Below are 14,858 nucleotides of genomic sequence, written 5' to 3' on the forward strand. Positions count from 1 at the left end.
CTGGTTTACCTGTTTGCCACTCACGAAATGGCCGTAGTTCTTCCGTAAACCGGCGATGATGATCCATCCATCCCAGTGAGTGACTGTAAAGAAAAAAGATATTATGTAACTTTGATCATCAAGACTCATCATCATCATGGTATATTGGCAAACTCAATGTTGTCCATACAGTCGCAGTCTACACACACAGTGAGTCCAAGGACATTTTGCATATTAAAAAATGCAACGTAGTGGCCCCTGCAGTAGAAGAATTTGAATTAAACAAGGTAAAAAACCACAGTAGACAAGTTACATTTAGTGTGTAAAAGATAAAATAGTAACAGAAGACATATAATGATTCATTTCATGCACAACAAACAAACAGCAACTGCTTTTATCAGAGCCAGACAGCCAGTGATGTCCACTGCAGTGCATGCCATCCTATTATTCATTAGATGTTCCACTTTTTGTCCACATCTTGTTGTTCTTAGAGTGGAGGCCCACAGGGCATTCTCTCGTGTGTGTCAATTTCAGAAGTAACTGTCAGCAATCAGCATATAGTCAGTAATTCCAGTCCCACTTCTTTTGAGGGGACTCGTCTACGAAGCAACAGTTTTTTCATTCTGCGTAATCCAGCCATCTGCCTGGAGGGAAATGGATAGGGGGAGTCTGGAGGAGGCGGATAGAGGAGCATGACTGAGTTGTGATCTTGTGAACTTCAGGATTGCAGACAGCGGCACTTTCAATAAGGAAATAAGACAAAGACAGTGCTGCTGATGGATTTGTTATGATTAAGTTTTGTTGTGGTAAAAGTTACAAAACAAAGAAAGACACACAGGAGTAAAAGTGAATAAGGAGTCAGGACGGAAAAAAAAGGAAGTCCGTGTCAGGCCTAGATGTCAGGGAAGTAGAGCTCATCCTCAAACTCTGTGCATTGAGACTGGAGTAGGTCAGCTAACAGAGAAGAACTTCCGTCACCTAAGTCGGTGTCCTCTTCTTCCTGCGTGGATTCACGTATTTTGTAATCTGGTGGTATCAAGTGCTGATTCATCTTGATCACTGTTAACCTCTCCACATTTTTGGGCGAGAGGCGGGTCCTTTTTGAAGTTCAATGGCACCAGCAGCACTGAAAACACGTTCAGAAGACACGCTTGCGAGTGGGCAAGACAAATAATTTAGAGCCAGGTTGGTGATCAGAGGCCATTGACCCCTTTTCCCATACCAATACAGCAATGGGTTCTGATTAAAGAAGACATCTGTTGGGTCATCCAGACAGACCTGCACTATCCACACAAGGTTCTCCAGGGGTGCTCCGCTTTGCGTACCATCTGTAGCCTTTGCATCAACGCTGGAATGAGCAAACCATTGATGAGTTAGCCAATCCGCTTCCAACAATATTATGGCTGGGCCTGGTGCAGGTGAGGATGATGATACGGTTGCTGGTGTCGGTAACGGCTGTGACAGAAAGTGACTGCCTTCGGCCTGAGAAGTGGACCTTGACGCCGGATGGCCTGCTGATTCAGTAATACTTCTGCCGGTTCCATCAATTTCCTGCCGCTCTTTTTCGAACAGAGTGGCTGACAGAGCTAGCCAATGTTTGTACTTTGAAACATCTGCTTCATTAAAAGGAATGAATGCTTTGCTGGCCACTGCCTTTTTGTACCGTGGATCCAGAATAGTGACACAAATGTAATGTTCTGTATGTTGTTTTTTTAAGCCTTTTATTGTCAAATACGTGGTTTAATAAGCTCACAGCCAACTGATATGCGTCTTGCTTGTCAGTATCACCTTTGAACGTTGAAGACACCGCCTTCAGTTGGTGCTCTAGCATGCACAACAATGGGATAGCCTTTCCCAATGTACAGTCCTCCCTGCTGACTTCACGCATGAAGACCTCAAAAGGACGAAGCATGTCTGTCAGGCTTTTAACTAGGTCCCATTCCTCCAACTCTAGCCTCATGTCTTTCATAGTAGAACCCAGTGCAAAGACATACTCATTGATTACCAAGCACTGCTCAGACAGACGCTCAAGCATGTAGAAGGTTGAGTTCCAACGTGTTATCACCTCCTGGATGAGTCCTCTGACTGGCAGTCTAAGTTCACATTGCATGTTCCTCAGATGCTTCCGAGTCTTAAAAGAATGGCTGAAATGTGTGCAGATTCTTTGGCACGTGGTCAGTAACCTGCTGACTTTGTTTTCTTTTTTCAAGAAATCTTGAACAACTAGGTTAATACAGTGCCCCAAACACGGTACTCTGAAATAGCCACCATCACCCATGGCCCTAACTATATTACTGCCATTATCCGTGGAAACATAGCCAATCGTGCGGTTTCTTGGATGCAGCCATTGAAAGACCATACTGTTAAACTCCTCCAAAATGTGTAATGCAGTATGAGATTTCTCCATGGCAAACATGGTTACTGTTGCATGTTTCCGAGTAGCTTGAAAAATTGTGTCTGTGTCAACACCGGCAGATAGCTTCTCTCTAACCCCTGCATAAGAGACCCAGTGTGCAGTGATGCACATGTAATCAAGGGCTTGGCAACTGGTCCACATGTCTGTTGTCAGTTGGATAGTGTGAACAGCACTCTTCTGCAAAGCTGCCCCAATCACCTCCAGCACATCTGATGTAGTGCTGGAACAGCAACTCTGGCAAAATAGGACCGGCTACGAACCTTCCATTTAGGGCAGACTGTTGCCACAAATTGTAGAAAACCCACCCTTCCACGAAAGAAAAAGGGAGAAGGTCCAACGCTAACATTTTAGCCAGCATTGCATTATAAAGACGTGCCATTGGGTGGTTGCATTCAAATGGCGCCTCCGACCAAAACATGCTTTTAATGGTGGTCTGCACCATTTTCATACGTGATGATGATGATCCAGACTTCTTCAACCCAGTTAGGCTCATTGATGTAGTTGTTTTTCGCATTGGTGTCTCTCCCAGACTCTTAGTGTGCCTCATAGATGCTGCTAGGGTAGAGGGTGTGGGCGCTACCACTGCAGTGCTGCTGCCAGGGGTACTGTGTGTACCAGAAAAAATGTCTGTCGCTTCTTCACCTCCTCCCTGCATGATCAGCCCCTCGTCATCATCAGATGCAATGTCAATGGATACATTTGGATTTCTTGTACTTTTGCTTCCCGGATCTTACTTAGGTGCGCCTCCCAAGGGATAGTGTGGTGTTTTTGGAGATGACCTCTCCGGCCTCCGGTACCATAGTTGGTACCAAGCTTACCCCGACTAACTACAGTTTTAAAAATTTAACAAATGACTAGGTTTTCCACCTTTTTGCTAACATTAAAGAAGTCCCCTGTGGAGTTGAGCTTTCTGGTGGTGGTGGTGGAGGTGCTACTTTCAGTTTCAATGTCAGATGAAGTGGAGGATGGGCGTGGCCGAATTTGACCCTGTTGTGCACGTACAGTTACAGCACCACTACTTAAGGTAATGGCGGTCTAGCTGGATGGAGGTCCCTGCCGGCCCGTCTGAAGAGAAAATATGGCAGCTGTAGGTCGTGTTGGTGTAGTGGTTACCTGTGTTGGTGGTGGTACCAGTGCCACGCCGCCCACATCCCGCTCAGCAGCAATTCGGGATAGGGTAAAAATGTCTGTCTGCTGCATGCCCGCTGGGGCTGGAGTGACGAATGTGATGATTGGGTCATCATCGTCTGACTGTTCATCAACAGCAGAGTACACCACTTCTACTTCTTGTTCGTCGTCATCACCCATAAGTGGAAGCCTTGAGGGAACCTTCCTTTCAGGCTTAGCTACCCTTGTGGGCTCATGGCGTGCCTCCCTCTTAGATGGTGGGTTCCAATCTTGATCTAGATCATCAGAAGATAGGGGGCTTGAAGAACTTGTACTAGCCCTCCTTGACCTTTTTCTTGCTAGGGATCTGGAAGACAATGGTTCATCAGGAGAAGTGGCTTGCTCGGATGATACCTCTACTTCAATCTCGATTTCCTGATGTGCCTCTACTTCTGGAGGAACAAGCATTGTGGGCAGTTGTGCCTCTCCATGCGCCTCTACTTGCGCCTCTCCTTGCGCCTCTCCTTGCGCCTCTCCTTGCGCCTCTCCTTACACCTCGCCTTGTGCCTCTCCTTGCACCTCTCCTTGTTGCATCTGTGGTTGTTGCGGCTATGGTTGAACACTCGTCAGATGAGTTACACCCTGCGTTGATTGGATGCTACTTTCTTGCGATGAGTCAACGCCAGCATCACTGGTCGATGGTGATTGAGAAATTAAAGTGGCTGCCTCTGCGGCACTCATGGCCTTGGGCCTAACTTGGTGTGGTGGCACTGAGACCAATGAAGCTGAGGTGCTGCTCCCAGCTTGGTCCCTGGAGGACACCGCTGCTGCAGGCGTAGTTTTTTTTTCCCCCAAAAAAGTGTCTGTGGGCACACGAGTCTACTTGGTAAGTGGCGCCACTTGATTTTTCTGCTCCTTCTTACTGGCAGTGGCACTGGCAACTTTCTTGGTAGAGGAGCTACGGCCACCTTTCTTTGGGCCCATCTTCTTCAGATGTCAGAACAGCAGGCCGCATTTGCATGAGTTGCAGAGTTGTCTGTGGCCACACGTGACGTCAGGTGATGTTGTGCTGCACACACCGCAGCAGGACTTCTTCCTGGCACTGATGATGAACGATGACTGATTTGTGGTTCTCTTGTGCACCTAATAGCAAAGGAAGCCAGAGGAACATCAGTTAAATAAATGTTGCATATGTCGTGCTTCAATTAATATTTGCAACTAGGCATTTATTTTTACAACATACCCAAAAACAGAAAGACCCAAAATAAAAATTGCAATTCTAATCAAAAATGAATGTTTACATTAATAGAAGAGAGACCACACAGAGAGAGTTGTTTCATGCACCACTGAGTACCCCTGGGCATAATGAATGAAAGCAAGGCAAACTGGGTGCAGGCCTGAGCACACTGCCTGGCTCCAAAATGGCTCCTTGACCCCCACCCACATGTCCTGGCCATGCCTGTACCAGGCCTCAAAATGCCCCCCACCCACATGGGCAGGCCCCAACAACACCCCAAAAAATCGAAAAACACACACAAATTACCACAGTCCAATGCCATCCAATCCTAAATGATGCTTAAATTCAAGAGACCCCACAGAAAGACTTGGTCCATGCACCACTGAGTAGCCCTGGGCATAATGGGTGAAAGCAAGGCAGACTGGGTGCAGGCCTTTGGCACAAAGCACACTGCCTGGCTTCAAAATGGCCCCTTGACCCCCAACCACATCACCAGGCCCTGCCTGTACCAGGCCTCAAAATGGCCCCCACCCACATGGGCAGGCCCCAACAACACCCCACAAATATTGAAAAACACACAAAAATCACCGGAATCCATTGCCATCCATGCCCTAAAGGATGTTCTAATTCAAGACACCACCACAGAAAGACTTGGTCCATGCACCACTGACTACCCCTGGGAATATAATGGGTGAAAGCAAGGCAGACCGGGTGCAGGCCTATTGCACAAAGAACACTGCCTGGCTTCAAAGTGGCCCCTTGACCCCCACCCACATGGCCAGGCCCTGCGTGTACCAGGCCTCGAAATGGCCCCCACCCACATGGCCAGGCCCCAACAACACCCCAAATAGCTCGAAAAACACATGAAAATCACCACAATCCAATGCCATCCATGCCCTAAATGATGTTTAAATTCAAGAGACTCCACAGAAAGACTTGGTCCATGCACCACTGAGTATCCCTGGGCATAATGGGTGAAAGCAAGGCAGACTGGGTGCAGGTCTATGGCACAAAGCACACTGCCTGGCTTCAAAATATCCCCTTGACCCCCACCCACATGTCCAGGCCCTGCCTGGACCAGGCTCTGCCTGGACCAGGCTTCAAAATGGCCCCCACCCAAATGGCCAGGCCCCAACAACACCCCAAAAAAATTGGAAACCACGTAAAAATAACCACAATCCAATGCAATCCATGCCCTAAATGATGTTTAAATTCAAGAGACCCCACAGAAAGACTTGGTCCATGCACCACTGAGTGACTACCCCTGGGCCTACTGGCTAGTGTGGCTTTACATGCACCCCAAAATAAAAAAATAAAAATCCACATATAACAGTGAGCTATTCAATTCCATGACATAAATGATATTTAAGTTCAACAAAACTCACAGAAACAGTTGTATCATGCACCCATGACTAATCCTGGGTCTACTGGATACTGTACCTATCCGTAATATATTTTTTTGTGAAAAAGTTTGAAAATTGTAGTCGCAGCAACTGCAATGCCCCAAACAAACAACACCAACTTACTTGTAAAATCTCAAATCCAAAAGTAATCCAAAAGTGATCGAAATAAAAAGTCCTCAAGTACAAATATCCAGCAGCATCCACAAAGAGTAATCCTTCCAGCTTCAGATCCAAATGAAAAGTGACCAGGACATGGACAAAGCACTGGGATGAGATTGTTAGACAGGAACAGGAAGTTGGAGACTCTGGGGCACTTCCTTCCTCCCACCCCCCCAAAAATGGACTCCTTGCACAAAAAAGTGCAGCCAAATGTCAATCTGAGGAGTTATTCTGATCCAAATCATCATTTTCAGAAGGTTTATGCTGCCTGCGGTAGATTTCTTGTGCAGAATTGCAATTTTTGCAAGTTCGGGAAAGCGAGCTGTTCAAATCTCCCGCCGGAAGTCAGCTGCGCGTCGCATCTACGTGTTCGCAATTGTTTACTCCCGCGATGCATGATCGCGGGCCCTTATGATGTGATCGCGTTCTCAAACTCTCGCAGTGCAAGATGGCGGGCCGCGATGACGTACTCGTGGTCGAAAAGTCTTGCGCGATCATGCAGCAAGATCCTAAATGGAGCAGCGCACGCAAACCGGGAGGAAAAACAACTCAGCGAACTCAGAATCACGGTAAGTCAACGCCGCACGCACAATATTGTATTATTGAAGCGCGACCAAGAAAAAAAATCCGCCAGCTTGCGAATTGCGAATTTTTTGACAAATTTGCACGATTCGTGGAACGCGAAATTGCCAAAAATTCGCAAATTCCGCGAACGGAATGGATTTTCAGTCCACGCTTAGGGCAGGGTAGATACATCCTGACCCCCTAGGCCTGCTTAGGGTGTAATCAGTGATGTCATCAGTGATGTCACTTACCATGTCATGAGTCATGTAATATGTGACGTCATCAGCAGTGCATTATAGTTAGCTCTACTAACTATAACGGCCACATTTCTCTGGTTTTGTATGAGTAAAATGTCCAACTAACTATAACGTCCCTGAAACCTATTGTTTTTTCAGTGAATTTCCAAAGTTCTTTAAATGCTAATTTCTAGCAATAACATACCTGAAACCTATGGTAGTTTCAGTGAATTTCTAAGGTTTTTTAAATGCTAATTTCTAACTATAACGTCCCTGAAACCTATGTTTTTTTGTGAATTTCAAAGGTTTTTAAAATGCTAATTTCTAATTATAATGTTCATTAAACCTATGTTTTTTCAATAATTTAGATTTGTTTGTGATATTTTGTAACTTTAATATCCTAAAAATAGTTTTTGTAATTTTTTGTGTTTGTTATTAAAATTATATAATCTCTTCTTTTTTATTAAATACTAAAGTATATTTTTCTTTTTGAGAAAAAAGTGGAGTCGCGCACCCATAGTGTACCTATTTTGATGGGTGTACAGATTCAAACCGCCATATTGGGAAGTCATGAAGGATGCGTGTTTCAGCCAGCCCACTCCACTTACGCTTACAAAGAAGGAACAATAACGCTACATGTCCCAGGTCTTCCCGGTGGTGATCTGCGTATCACAGGTCTAATTGTCAGCATGCCACAGCCACTCCCTCACGGCTGGTTTATACCCATACCATACCAATGCAGCACAGGCGTCACAGGACATGTGACCCTGCCAATAAAAAGGGCCGGCGCAAGTGCTGGAGGCCATTTCCATTCTCTCCCATGACTTGAAGTACACACAGTTGGTGGCAGCCGAGGAACTTTCCCCGACACGGGCCTCCCACCACTTGGCGATGACTTGAGTTCCACTGAGTTAGTGACACCAGAGCTGAGCAGGTATGCAGCCTGCGATGATACGTAGGCCTCGATGCACCATCCTGACAATTAAGGCCCGATTTGAATTGTGAGCTCAGCTGGACCGCATGTACGCCACACAAATATGAGCATTGGTATGTTCTCGATAGCAAGACCCAGAATAAATTGTGCAAACTTCTGTCTGCCAAGGACACGGGCCCCAGCCTTGGAACTCGCTGCAGCACATGGTGTGCCCTCTTGGACACACACCAGTGGCGAAAGATGAGCAGAGAGACTTGTTTGTGCAGCGGCGGGCAGTCACCTCTGGGCGGTGGGAGTGGATGGGGTGCAGCAGCCTGGGTGCTCAGGGGCGGGCAGACACCTCTGGGCAGTGGTAGTGGATGATGTGCAGCAGCTTGGGTGCGGAGGGGCAGGTAGACACCTCTGGGTGGCTGAAGTGAATGGGGTGCAGCAGCCTGGGTGTGCAGGGGCGGGCAGACACCTCTGGGCAGCGGACGTGGATGGGGTGTAGCAGCCTGGGTACACAGGGTTGGGACAGCGATGAAGGCGTGCGCAGTGATGTACTCTGCCATTACTGATTCTATACCATGTTTCATATGAGTGAGCTTGAGGGCTGCAGTATGACCCGGCACATGGCTGGAGACACACCGGTGGTGGAAAGGTGAGCTGTGAGGGTTTTGTCCGCAGTGTCGGCACTCACTCGACCTCTCCATCTCTTCCTTTCTCTCTCTCACACTCTTTTTCTCTTTCTCTCTTCCTCTGTCTCTCACTCTCTCTCTCTTTCTCTCTCTCTCTTCCTCTCTCTCTTGCCCTTTCGCTCTTCTCTTTCTCTTCTTCGCCTACTCTGCATCTCATTAGCGATATTTGCCTTGGTCATCCGTGACAATTTTTTTTCTTCAGGCTGCTATTGCTGGTAAACTGGTGATCTGGGCTGTTGTACCAATTTGTGAATGGTGCATTAAAGCTATCACCATTTTAGCTGTGAGGAAGTGCCATTAACTCAGCGATGTGTCTTCGAGAATATGCCCCTCTGTGTTTTAAAAGCCTGAGAAGTACTTGAGTGCCGTGCTGAGAGCCGCGCACCCAGCGCATTCACACTAGGGGGCGTGCTGAGAGCCACGCACCCTTCGTAGTCACACTGGGGGGGCCAAGCTGAGAGTCATGCAACCTTTGTGTTCACACTAGGGTGCCGCGCTGAAAGCAGCGCTAGGATCGTGACTCCAAACTTTTTGGAAAAAGAGTAAACTTTCATTAATTTACATTTGCCTCGGGGACCCCACCCCCTGAGGCATGCCCACATCTACATATTCTGTTTTTTTTTTTAAAGGGGATGGGGCTGCGTGGTCCCCCTCCCAGGCCATTTCTGGCCCCAGGGACCCCATCCCCCCAGGGCCTGGCCTCTCTGTTGGGGATTGTAGGATGAGCCCTAATGCATCCACGGTCCTGCGGTTCCCCGCCTTCTGCAGGAGCCGGCATTGCTTTTTGGCAACGGGAGCTGCTAACATGCAGCTTCCCTTGCTCAAAAGCAATTCTCCTTTCCTTTAATGAAGCGAAAGGAGTTTCTCCTCCTCTTGCTTCAACAAAGCAAACCAGGGCTTGCTATCACAGGGTGGAAGCCATGCTCCCGCCCTGTCATAGCAAATGGCAATGTCCCGGGGTGGACAACCCAGAACATTGCGGGAGCTGGGCCTGGGGGATGGCAGTCGCCAGGGCAATCAAGTGCTCCAGGAGGGGGACCGGACGGCCACCTCCCTCTATTTTCGAAACCCTGGGGTGGTGGTGGTCCCCGGGGCTACGGGAGGGCTGGGTGCCCTCCTGCACCTACTTTAAATAGACCAGAGGAGGTGGTCGTATAATTATATGATTTCCCACGGGACCTGGCCCACCTGGGGGCTCATTTAAAGGAATAGAGACCTCGCTTCATTTTTAAAATTCTTTCATCTTGATTCGCGCACCCAGAACGCATTCAGACAGTTTTAAAAAAAAAAAAAATTGGGGGGTACTTGTGACATCCCCTGAGCAGGCCTAGTGGGTCAGGGTCTTTCTACCCTGCCCCATTTTCTTCATTTTTCACTTTCTTTTACTGTTTTCCTGTGACTCAGTTCTACCGAGTCACAAAAAGGCTGCCAACACATCCTGGTTTGGAGTGTTGTCAGCCAATTAGAATGAATCTTGTGGTCGGGAGGGGTCGCGAACCCACCGCGGCCATAGATCATCGATATTTTTTTATTTATATTTTCTCAGCAACTACTAAACGGATTTACAGCCTTTTGAAAAAGGTCGCTTTCTGAACCAAAAACAACCTTTTTGCTAACTTTGGTGTAATTCCGTTCAGCAATTCGGGTTGTAGCCTTGGCTAAAGTGTCCTATGGGAAATTGATTTTTTTTTTCCAATTTATCAGCAACTACTGAACGAATTTACACCATTTAAAAAAAGGTCGCTTTCTGAACCAAGCTCTAACTTTTTGCCACATTTTCTGTAATTCCGTTCAGCAGTTCGGGTTGTACCCTTGGCTAAAGTTTCCTAAGGGAATTAACATGGAGAAAACAATTTTTGGGACCCCCTTTTTACTCAGCCCCCGCATGACGAATCACCCCCAAACTTTCAGAATAGCAGCTGACTTGCATAGACCTTTTTTGGGGGAACTTCGCGAAGATTTGTCAAATGACGCCAAAAGTTATTAGCAAATCGAAAAATGCTATTCCAATGGAAATTAGCCTAATTTAATTAGGTTGTAACTATAACTACCTACTGGCGACCGACAGTAGGTAATATATATATATATATATATATATATATATAAACAACAAAAGGTTACCCTTGAAGAAGAGCCACCAGGCAAGTTACTCGTAGCACTTTTCTTTAATGATATGCAGCAGAGCATGAACAAGGGCGCGCTTTAAAAGTCAATGGCAACCACTGCCAAACGCGTTTCAGGCTTCCCTTTCTTCAGTGGCAGTCGGTGCAGGCAAGACATCCAGGTGAAACGTGCTGCTAATTATACACATTGAACCTCCCCAGTGGGCGTGGCCGTTGCTACAGCATTCTGGTTCATGTAGTAGCACAAAACGTATTTCCCTCATTGGGTTTCACCCAGAGTCTGCATCCAAAAGTTATTAAATCCCAAGTGGGTAAAAGACACAGTCTTGTTAAAGCGCTGATTTTCTCATGCACATCAAAAGGCTTTTTATGCCTCCCGCTTACATGTTGACCTCTCACCCGAAGTCACCGCGGGTCCACCGTGGCAGAGGGGCTTCTTCCGCGACTGGGTTAGCCGCAAATCCATAAACAACAAAAGGTTACCCTTGAAGAAGAGCCACCAGGCAAGTTACTCGTAGCACTTTTCTTTAATGATATGCAGCAGAGCATGAACAAGGGCGCGCTTTAAAAGTCAATGGCAACCACTGCCAAAGGCGTTTCAGGCTTCCCTTTCTTCAGTGGCAGTCGGTGCAGGCAAGACATCCAGGTGAAACGTGCTGCTAATTATACACATTGAACCTCCCCAGTGGGCGTGGCCGTTGCTACAGCATTCTGGTTCATGTAGTAGCACAAAACGTATTTCCCTCATTGGGTTTCACCCAGAGTCTGCATTCAAAAGTTATTAAATCCCAAGTGGGTAAAAGACACAGTCTTGTTAAAGCGCTGCTTTTCTCATGCACATCAAAAGGCTTTTATGCCTCCCGCTTACACGGTGACCTCTCACCCAAAGTCACCGCGGGTCCACCGTGGCAGAGGGGCTTCTTCCGTGACTGGGTTAGCCGCAAATCCATAAACAACAAAAGGTTACCCTTGAAGAGGAGCCACCAGGCAAGTTACTCGTAGCACTTTTCTTTAATGATATGCAGCAGAGCATGAACAAGGGCGCGCTTTAAAAGTCAATGGCAACCACTGCCAAACGCGTTTCAGGCTTCCCTTTCTTCAGTGGCAGTCGGTGCAGGCAAGACATCCAGGTGAAACGTGCTGCTAATTATACACATTGAACCTCCCCAGTGGGCGTGGCCATTGCTACAGCATTCTGGTTCATGTAGTAGCACAAAACGTATTTCCCTCATTGGGTTTCACCCAGAGTCTGCATTCAAAAGTTATTAAATCCCAAGTGGTTAAAAGACACAGTCTTGTTAAAGCGCTGCTTTTCTCATGCACATCAAAAGGCTTTTATGCCTCCCGCTTACACGGTGACCTCTCACCCGAAGTCCCCGCGGGTCCACCATGGCAGAGGGGCTTCTTCCGCGACTGGGTTAGCCGCAAATCCATAAACAACAAAAGGTTACCCTTGAAGAAGAGCCACCAGGCAAGTTACTCGTAGCACTTTTCTTTAATGATTTGCAGCAGAGCATGAACAAGGGCGCGCTTTAAAAGTCAATGGCAACCACTGCCAAACGCGTTTCAGGCTTCCCTTTCTTCAGTGGCAGTCGGTGCAGGCAAGACATCCAGGTGAAACGTGCTGCTAATTATACACATTGAACCTCCCCAGTGGGCGTGGCCGTTGCTACAGCATTCTGGTTCATGTAGTAGCACAAAACGTATTTCCCTCATTGGGTTTCACCCAGAGTCTGCATTCAAAAGTTATTAAATCCCAAGTGGGTAAAAGACACAGTCTTGTTAAAGCGCTGCTTTTCTCATGCACATCAAAAGGCTTTTATGCCTCCCGCTTACACGGTGACCTCTCACCCGAAGTCACCGCGGGTCCGCCGTGGCAGAGGGGCTTCTTCCACGACTGGGTTAGCCGCAAATCCATAAACAACAAAAGGTTACCCTTGAAGAAGAGCCACCAGGCAAGTTACTCGTTGCACTTTTCTTTAATGATATGCAGCAGAGCATGAACAAGGGCGCGCTTTAAAAGTCAATGGCAACCACTGCCAAACGCGTTTCAGGCTTCCCTTTCTTCAGTGGCAGTCGGTGCAGGCAAGACATCCAGGTGAAACGTGCTGCTAATTATACACATTGAACCTCCCCAGTGGGCGTGGCCGTTGCTACAGCATTCTGGTTCATGTAGTAGCACAAAACGTATTTCCCTCATTGGGTTTCACCCAGAGTCTGCATTCAAAAGTTATTAAATCCCAAGTGGGTAAAAGACACAGTCTTGTTAAAGCGCTGCTTTTCTCATGCACATCAAAAGGCTTTTATGCCTCCCGCTTACACGGTGACCTCTCACCCGAAGTCACCGCGGGTCCACCGTGGCAGAGGGGCTTCTTCTGCGACTGGGTTAGCCGCAAATCCATAAACAACAAAAGGTTACCCTTGAAGAAGAGCCACCAGGCAAGTTACTCGTTGCACTTTTCTTTAATGATATGCAGCAGAGCATGAACAAGGGCGCGCTTTAAAAGTCAATGGCAACCACTGCCAAACGCGTTTCAGGCTTCCCTTTCTTCAGTGGCAGTCGGTGCAGGCAAGACATCCAGGTGAAACGTGCTGCTAATTATACACATTGAACCTCCCCAGTGGGCGTGGCCGTTGCTACAGCATTCTGGTTCATGTAGTAGCACAAAACGTATATCCCTCATTGGGTTTCACCCAGAGTCTGCAATCAAAAGTTATTAAATCCCAAGTGGGTAAAAGACACAGTCTTGTTAAAGCGCTGCTTTTCTCATGCACATCAAAAGGCTTTTATGCCTCCCGCTTACACGGTGACCTCTCACCCGAAGTCACCGCGGGTCCACCGTGGCAGAGGGGCTTCTTCCGCGACTGGGTTAGCCGCAAATCCATAAACAACAAAAGGTTACCCTTGAAGAAGAGCCACCAGGCAAGTTACTCGTAGCACTTTTCTTTAATGATATGCAGCAGAGCATGAACAAGGGTGCGCTTTAAAAGTCAATTGCAACCACTGCCAAACGCGTTTCAGGCTTCCCTTTCTTCAGTGGCAGTCGGTGCAGGCAAGACATCCAGGTGAAACGTGCTGCTAATTATACACATTGAACCTCCCCAGTGGGCGTGGCCGTTGCTACAGCATTCTGGTTCATGTAGTAGCACAAAACGTATTTCCCTCATTGGGTTTCACCCAGAGTCTGCATTCAAAAGTTATTAAATCCCAAGTGGGTAAAAGACACAGTCTTGTTAAAGCGCTGCTTTTCTCATGCACATCAAAAGGCTTTTATGCCTCCCGCTTACACGGTGACCTCTCACCCGAAGTCACCGCGGGTCCACCGTGGCAGAGGGGCTTCTTCCGCGACTGGGTTAGCCGCAAATCCATAAAGAACAAAAGGTTACCCTTGAAGAAGAGCCACCAGGCAAGTTACTCGTAGCACTTTTCTTTAATGATATGCAGCAGAGCATGAACAAGGGCGCTCTTTAAAAGTCAATGGCAACCACTGCCAAACGCGTTTCAGGCTTCCCTTTCTTAAGTGGCAGTCGGTGCAGGCAAGACATCCAGGTGAAACGTGCTGCTAATTATACACATTGAACCTCCCCAGTGGGCGTGGCCGTTGCTACAGCATTCTGGTTCATGTAGTAGCACAAAACGTATTTCCCTCATTGGGTTTCACCCAGAGTCTGCATTCAAAAGTTATTAAATCCCAAGTGGGTAAAAGACAGTCTTGTTAAAGCGCTGCTTTTCTCATGCACATCAAAAGGCTTTTATGCCTCCCGCTTACACGGTGACTGCACTACATCACCCACAAGGCCATGCGAATGACCACGCCCACAAGGACAGGTGCTGGAAATTATAAACTGTGCAGTTCTACTTGCGCTTGCAGCCTCTCATAACTACATGCCACTGAAGAAAGGTCTTAACCTGAAACGCGTCTGGCATTTTATTCTGAAAAGCTGTCCCTCATTATTTCCTGCCGGCAGGCGACCAAAATAAAGAGAGCTGATTTACCTTCGTGTGGCACGTATCTTCAAAGG

Source organism: Lissotriton helveticus, chromosome 1_2 (genome assembly GCF_964261635.1).
Source record: "Lissotriton helveticus chromosome 1_2, aLisHel1.1, whole genome shotgun sequence".
NCBI classification, from domain to species: Eukaryota; Metazoa; Chordata; class Amphibia; order Caudata; family Salamandridae; genus Lissotriton; species Lissotriton helveticus.